This window comes from Nelumbo lutea, chromosome 5 (assembly GCF_056320005.1).
Source record: "Nelumbo lutea isolate HS-2025 chromosome 5, American lotus-T2T, whole genome shotgun sequence".
Classification (NCBI taxonomy): Eukaryota; Viridiplantae; Streptophyta; class Magnoliopsida; order Proteales; family Nelumbonaceae; genus Nelumbo; species Nelumbo lutea.
Genome location: NC_142688.1, coordinates 48,260,162 through 48,268,795, shown reverse-complemented (window position 1 = coordinate 48,268,795; position 8,634 = coordinate 48,260,162). Strand labels below are relative to the sequence as shown.

General features: G+C 37.0%; 1 pseudogene across 1 annotated transcript; it reads left to right on the top strand.

Moving 5' to 3' along the window:
• The first annotated feature begins 1,598 nt into the window (after positions 1-1,598).
• LOC148852229 (putative wall-associated receptor kinase-like 16) lies at positions 1,599-8,344 on the top strand (annotated as a pseudogene). Its single transcript, XR_016099756.1, has 5 exons — positions 1,599-1,828; positions 3,408-3,666; positions 4,543-4,863; positions 5,440-5,544; positions 7,073-8,344. The product of XR_016099756.1 is annotated as a putative wall-associated receptor kinase-like 16 (transcript).
• Positions 8,345-8,634: the final 290 nt, after the last annotated feature.

Below are 8,634 nucleotides of genomic sequence, written 5' to 3'. Positions count from 1 at the left end.
TCCACCCTTGTACCTGATTTCCCAGCTGTTCGAACTCTTTTTGATAATCACGTAAGGAACCCACCTGTGTAATCTTTAACAATGCTTCGTCAAAGTCTTCACATTCAGTAGGACCAAATCTTGCCCAGAGTTCCTCTTGAAAATTTTCCCATGTCACCTCTTTTCCTTTTTCCTTATAGGATATTCTCAACCATTGCCACCATTGATTAGCCTCGCTTTTCAAATGGAAAGAAACCAAGGACACCTTGTGAGATTCAAGAGTGCCTTGGTATTCAAAAAATTGATCTACTCTTGTGAACCATTCGGTGGGGTCATCTCCCGCAAATTGAGGAAACTCCAATTTGGCTAGTTTGGAAGAGAACAATTGTCGTTCCACTTCGGAGTTGTCGAGATTCTTTTTTCATGTTGCGAGAACACCCGGTAGGAGAGTTTGCCTTAAATTCAAGGCTGTTGGCAGTCGATGTAGCACAGTTGGAGACTAGAGCTTCCGATAATTTGTTGATGACATCTTCTAACTGATGGAACTTATCAGCTACTCCCGCCTCCAAGTCCAACCTCTAAGCTCTCAATTCTCTCCTTGTTAGTAGCCATGGTATGTAACTCTGATACCAATGATAGGTCCCAGTCAAAGCCCACAAGATTTTATTAACTTCCAACTCCCCTCCCATGTTGGATGGGTGGTGTTTAAATATAGAAAATTCTCAACTTCTTTCCACTAACATAGCCATTGATTAAGGGATTAGCTTCTCTAGTATTTAGCCTATCCCTAAGCCATAGGAACATAACTACTTAACCACTAACAACTTGACATATTCTTAAGTAATAACTACTTAACCAAATTGACTACTTCCTAAGGCCAACACCTTGGCTTTATTGATCTATTCCTATGTACAGGTTACAAGGAAATAGAACAAAAATAAAATAACAAGAAAATGAAGAGAAAAGGGAGGAAATCTGTTGCTCTTCTCCCTACGCCACGTCACACACCTGCATGGGCCATGCGTCTATCACTGTCTTTGTTGGTCTTTTTGATTTTCCTTTGGTTATGTGGCTTTCTGTAGCAACGTTTTCTTGTCCTTCCTGGTTTGTTGTTGTTGCCAGTTTGTTTTGATTAGTAGTGTGTTCCGTTCTGGGTTCTTGAGTGAGCCTCGGGCTTTGACCCATTTGTATTATTCTTTTCCCCCTTTTTTCTTTCATCTTAATAAAATTTTCTTTTACTCTTGAAGAGAGAGGGAGAGATAACTAGGACTTACATTTATCTTAGGGTTGGCAATTTTTCTCATTTCCCCAATTTCCATGCGGACTCTCTCTGAATGAAGTGGGGATAGGGATGATTTTCTCCCTGCAAGAATGGGGATGGAAAAATTTTCATCCATTTTGATAAGGATGGGGAGTGCATTCCCTGCCCCACGGGGACCCCAATCGATCCCCGGCCCCTAGGGATCTCTGCTAATATATTTTATATATGTATGCATGTGGGTATTTTATATTTTTAAAAATATGGTTGAATCTTTTTTAATGTGATTGTAAATTTTAACTATTTTATTTTTAATTTTTTAAATAAAATAAAAAAATAAAAACAAAATGCTTGACAATATAAAAAATCATCAAAATCCCATGGAGATGGGGATAACCTTGTCCTCCAAGAGGACGGGGAGGGGATGGAGAGTGGGCGGATCAAACGCAAAAAAGACATGTGAGAAAGGAAGTAGGAATTATGCATGCGGGGATAACACCAACTGCTCTATCTCCAACAACAGCCTTGGATATATTTGCCAATGCATGCAAGGCTATCATGGGAATGCTTACATCTCCCATGGATGCCAAGGTATGACTTCACCCTTCTTCCAATTTTGCTTCAAATTTCACTATTGAATTAGGGTTATATAAAGGTAATCATCTTATATTATTCTAGACGTCACCACCTATTGCCGAAATATATATATCCCAGCCCTCCCTATAAACACCATCCCCTAAATTGGGAATCTTTTCCACTCGACGCTGAACCAAACTGTACAATGGCCTAAGGGGGCGTTTAACTCAAGTTATCCCTTTAATTTAGGGAAAATTCTCAATTAGTATCTTGTATTTTGGGTCTAGTGCCACTTTGGTCCTGAATTTTAAAATGCGAAAATTAAATATTCAAACTTTCAAAACATGTCAATCCAATCTCTATCATTAACCATTCGTTAAGTGGCAATTGAAACAACACAAATACCCTTAAAGTGTTATCAAATTCTCTTTATCAATCTTCCAAACATTGATTAAAAATGAACAGTCTCAAATCCTTGCCTCTTCTATTAGAGAAAGTTGGAGTCACATCTTAGTGGGCATTCTCCTGACCCCAACTTTCTTGAATAAAAGAGGCAAAGATTTGGGACTCTTCATTTTTTTTTATCAAGGTTTGAAGGGTTGATAAAGAAAATTAGACAACACTCGAAGGGAATTTGTGTCTTTTGAAATGCCACTTAACAAATAATTAATGGACCAACTAGAACTTGATTGAAAGTCCAGGTATTGAGTTATTGCATTTTAAAATTCAGGGACCAGAGTGGCACTATACCCAAAGTGCAGGATACTTATCAGGAATTCTCCCTTTCAATAAATTAAAGGCTTTGACATTTTTGTTTGAGAAGCAAATGTGATTTCTTATATTTAATATATTGTGTTGAACTTGAAATGTATTTATTGATTCCTCGCCTCTTCTTAAGGATGGTTATGTGAGGACTACATCCTTACTTGAGATGAAAGAGGTGTAGGCACGACTTGCAAGTGGTTCGTGCAAAGTGTGGGTCGTGCCGCCCTCTCCTATGAAATTGGACCGTGCTGCAGCACAAGCCCGGGCGGGCCCGTGTGCCAAGCCTTAGCCTAAGTCAGGCCAAGGACTGGGCCGAAGCTATTTTTACCTATTTATTTAAGAAAATTAAAAAAATAACTTAAAATTTTAATTTTATATGAATTTTATTGTTTACAATTGCTTATATATACAATAATTAAATAAATTAGTATAATAAAATTGAAAAAATTATTTATTTTATTAATATATTATATACTATAATAAAATTGGACCGTGCTGGGCAGTGCAGACATACAAGCCGCGGGTGACACTACTTGCTTGGTCGTGCTGTACTGTGCTGGCCCGTGGACTTTGAACCCCAGGCCCAACACTGCATGGACCATCATATCGGGTCTGACACGGCATATGTACTGTCTTACCATGCCAGTACGAGCTAGTCCAAAGTCGTGCCGGGCCACGGGCGGCACGGCCCAATTTAAAATTCTAGATTAATAATTTTGACATGGCCAGGTACAAGAGTTGGCTGCCAAAGAAAATGCGGAAATATTAGCATCCCATATCCCATATTAGCTGCCAAAGATAATAATTGTTTCTTATGTCCGACGCCCAGGATTCATTTGACTCACAAGTTTCACATCTCTGGGACATAAGAAACAATGTCGAATACCTTCTTAACGTTGGGATAAGGACTTCCATAGTACTGGATTGGGCAATTCGAAACCAGAGTTGCGAGGAAGCACAAAGAGACGTGGCTGGGTATGCATGTGGGAGTAACACCTATTGCACCAACTCCTCAAATGGCGCTGGATATCTTTGCAATTGCCTGCATGGTTTTCAAGGGAATCCTTATCTTCCCCATGGATGCCAAGGTATGCTATTACTACGAAATCCAAACAATTATTCTTCTCTCTTACTTCAAAATTTAAATACAAATATTAAACATAAACGCTTTGCTGTTTTTCACACATGGAAGTCACCAGATGAAACCATTGGTCCGTAAAGGACTCCTCTTGATAGCGCATGTGGTCATTCCAACATTTCCTAATTAGTCTATGTCTTACGTAGGGATGCCAAAGGGACGGGTTTCGTATTGTTTTGTTCAACCTAAACCCGACCCCCAACTTGACTAATTGGAATAGGTTCACCAAGCCCGACCTGACCCATCCAAATAACAATACCGGTATTCTTACCTAAGGACACCATACATTTCTTCAGTGTTATATTGGGCACGGTGTAGGTCAGAAATCAGAATCAACCCGAAACCTAATTAAGATTGAACCGAATATGATACCATAGTCCGCAACTGATAACCGTTTGGCCTCGTTGGAGATGATCCAAGCTGTTATAGAGATGAATTCAAGTTGTTGTGCAATACAGCCACTGACCATCGTCCGCAACTGATGATGTATGGCCTTGACAGTGATGAGTATAGTGATAAAATTGTGATATGGGGGAGAACCCATACCACAATGCCATATATGATTATAGCAGGGAGGGGACCATAATTCCTTGGGAATATAGATTCTCTAAATCCCGGAACAAATTTACGGTTATTGGTTGTAACATACATGGCCTTATGTCTGATTCCAATGACCAAGAGTCCCAATGTGTTTCACTTTGTCATTGTAACACGGACGCGACCAATAAACGCTGTAAAGGCACCGGATGCTGCCAGACGGCAATACCAGAAGATCTTGTTTCATTTAAGCCATCACTTCACAGTATTGGCAATCTATCTACCACAGACTCCACTTGGAATATGAGCAAATGCAGCATGGCCTTTCTGGCCGACAAAGACTGGTTTAATTCAAATGGTTCTTATCCATGGAGCTTAAGAAATGAGGTGGAATACCTTGTAAACGTTGGCTTCAGAACTCCAATAGTACTGGACTGGGCAATTCGAAACAACATTTCTTGCGAGGAAGCACAAGGACAAGGAGGGACAGACACTGACTATGCCTGCGGGCACAATACCGATTGCATACACTCCAAAAATGGCCCCGGTTATCTTTGCCAGTGTAAGAAAGGTTTTCAAGGGAATCCTTATCTCCCCGACGGCTGCCAAGGTACGGATTCATTATATTCTCTTCCTTTCCTTCAGTATTTACATGTATAGGCTATGAGAGACAACCCTACGATCAATTTCAGGGTCCAATTTTAGCTTGGGCTATGCTTGAACTACTATAAGCCTAGCCCTAAATTATACATGAATCATAAATTTTAGTCATCAAAATATAAACATGGTGCTGATAAATATGATATTATTTCCATGAGATTCTAATGATTCCTGTTATAATCGAATAATTTAACCTTCTCATTTAATTTAATACTTTTCTATTTGACTCCTCATCATCTAAGCCTTATCTCAATTTCACTGGATCAGTTATATGAATCATGTTTAGCCATTCTGTTTAGCCATTAATACTGTCACTTGAATCATTTCAGTTTTACTCCACTCCCTCCAAAGTCTACATGCCATTACCCTTGCTTAATTAGTACTACGTTCATTTTATAACGACGATTAAAACGTTACTAATAAATCCAAGAATCAATATGAATCTGTGATTTGAGAAGGTCTTCGAAATATGCGAACACTTATAATATTTTTGCTAATGCTTTGACTATTGTCTTTCTCTTTCCAGATGTAAATGAGTGCAATGATCCAAATAATTATCCTTGCATAGGAACTTGCACTAATACAATTGGATCATACAATTGCTCTTGTCCAAAGGGTACTTATGGCGATGGTAAGAAAGATGGTCTGTATGCATGATAGTTATATTTTGCACTTTTAACACACAACACCACATTGAATGCAACTGTGATTCAAAATTTTATGAATCTCACCTCATTGATTTTTTGGTGGTCTTTTTTCTCTTCTCTTCTCTTCTCTTGCATGTAAGAAAAGAGTTATTGTCCCACATTATTTGGTAAAGAGATAAAATTGAGTATATTAGTAGGTTTGTTTCCTCTATATGTAGAACCCATAAGTGGAAAACACTATATATCACATTGGGCCAGGGTGGGGTGTGGGTATGCCACACCCTATCATTTTTCTCTTTCACTGTTTGGTTTGTAACCAGTTTGTCCATTTAAATTTTAATTTTCTTTTTTAAATGTTTTTCTTCGTATCTCTTCCTCTTTGTGTCTCTTCGAATAGGTGTATTGTTTTTGAGAGATACATCTCTCTTAAATAAAGTGTTGGATACATATAAGTGCACACAATAACACAATTTTCCTTTTCTATCAATTGTCTCTATGTCTAAGCATTATCTTTGAGTGGTTCGTGGGGGTTTGATAAACGAGTGCACATCTACTAGTAGTTGTGGGCTTTTCCTTCTTTACGACCGATTTGTATTTACTCGGCTGCTTGTAGGGGCAAATGTGGTTTAAGGAGAGTGGCCTAATGGTATGACTCAACCCTCTTTTCCTCTGCAATTCTCAGTCTCGACACAACTATTCTGCAACACTGTCACATTTTGGTTTACAAAGTGTTCATTGATAACTTCCCTACCTTCTGATTATTATTTTTACAACACTTCTCACCAATAATTACCCAACATTTGGTGAGATGCCATATGATATAAAAGTATAATTTTTATAGAACATAATATGTAACATTTAATCATAATATATTGGATTTGGCTATGAGCTCTTCTTTTGTAAAAGCTGATTACAAATTTCCTTTTCTAGATTAGAAGTCTGGAAGTGAATTAGAAATATTGTTACTTGATGATCTATTTCACATTCAAACAAGATTTTGGCTAGCAAAATAAGACGGTTCTCGTATTTTGCATGTTTAATTGGCTAGAAAAAACTGCTGATCAACGAACTATTATACATCAATTAACATGAACAATGGATTTCTCATGTTCATTCTATGGGATCTATTATACATATTTGGTAATAAAAGAAGATTTTTATAAAAGAAAAACTAAGAGAGAGATACAACGAACTATAGCAACTATAAAATGGAGGCTGATCAACAAATAGATATTCAGCCAATCCCATTATATACACAATATGTATGTATGTACGTATATATAGGGGATGTTGTAGGGGTTAAACCAACAGTGAAAAAAGAAAATCTGCATGGATTCTAGAAGTTTTATGCCAAGTTTCCTTTTTCTTTTTATGAGAAACGGCCATGTTATTAGTCAATTTATGAAACCTTCTTCCTTAAGAAAATTACAATATAACAATGACTATATTGTATGACCATTTCTCTCTAGATATTCTGTTCACTAACTAATAATTGACATATATTGTATGCAGGTATAAGCCTTTGCATCTTCGTATTACTCATTTGTATCTCTTGGTTATACTTCATCATAAGGAAAAGAAAACTCATGAGATTAAAAGAGAAATACTTTGAGCAAAATGGTGGTTTGCTTTTACAACAACAGTTATCTAATGGAGGTTCAAAGCTCTTGAAAATCTTTTCAACCGAAGAGTTAAAGTTGGCAACCAAAAATTATAATGAAGAAAGCATCATAGGCCAAGGTGGACAAGGTACGGTTTACAAAGGCATTTTTCCTGATCATCAAATTGTTGCCATTAAAATGTCTAGAATAATGGATTCTAGTCAAATGGAGCAATTCGTAAATGAGGTTGTCATTTTAACTCAAATTAATCATCGCAACGTGGTAAAGCTCTTGGGATGTTGTTTAGAGACTGAAGTACCTCTGTTGGTTTATGAGTATATCTCCAATGGAACCCTTTTTCACCATATTCATCAAAACAATGTCATTTTGCTTTCATGGGAAGATCGATTGAGGATTGCAATAGAAACTGCTAGTGCACTTGCCTATCTTCACTCCAAAGTCTCTATACCAATCATTCATAGGGACATCAAATCCACAAATATATTATTAGATGAAAAATGTATTGCAAAAAATTCTGATTTTGGAGTTTCCAAGTTACTTCCTATGGATCAATCTCAAATAACCACATTGGTTCAAGGGACATTGGGATATTTGGACCCAGAATATTTCCACACGAGTCAATTGACAGAGAAAAGTGATGTTTATAGCTTTGGAGTGGTTCTTGTAGAGCTCTTAACAGGTAAAAAACCTCTTTCTTTTGAAAGACCACAAGAACAAAGAAACTTTGTGTAGTTGCTACATATTTCATTCCATCAATGAATGAAAATCGTCTTTTTGAACTAATTGAAGATCGACTTGTGGATGAGAAAAATGTTGAGGAACTTTGTGTAGTTGCTAAGGTTGCAAAAAGATGCCTCAGTCTAAAAGGTGAAGAAAGGCCCACTATGGAAGAAGTTGCAATGGAGCTACAAAACTTGAAAAGGTTGAGAAAACAACCATGGGTTCAACCGATAGAGGAAGAGAGTGTGAGCTTATTATCTGAACCTTCAGAATTCTATCATGTTGGTGATACATCTGAGCAGTCTTCTTTGCTAAGAGATATCATATTGTCCATGAATTTCCCTCGTTGAGCAATAATCTAGGACATCCCTTAGGTCTAATGTTCTTTTCCTATCACTGTAGCAATATTGAAATAATGATTTGATCATCTTCATTAAACTATTTATATATTTTATTAGTAGATTTCCTTCATCTTATGTATGAGATCCAGTGATTGTACAAAAGCACATTGAAAATAATGCTTTACTTTCTTCTATGAAAAATAAGATTTCATTTCATGTTGTACCAAGTATAAAATCTTAGGAAGCTGATTACAAGAGAATTCTTTCATGTTTGAATATCTAGAAGCAAACACTTTTTGCAAGAAAATGCAGTAAAGCTTACTTTTGTATCTAGTCCACTCTCTAATGACAAAATGATCCATTGTTTGGTACAATATGGTGAAATTATAAG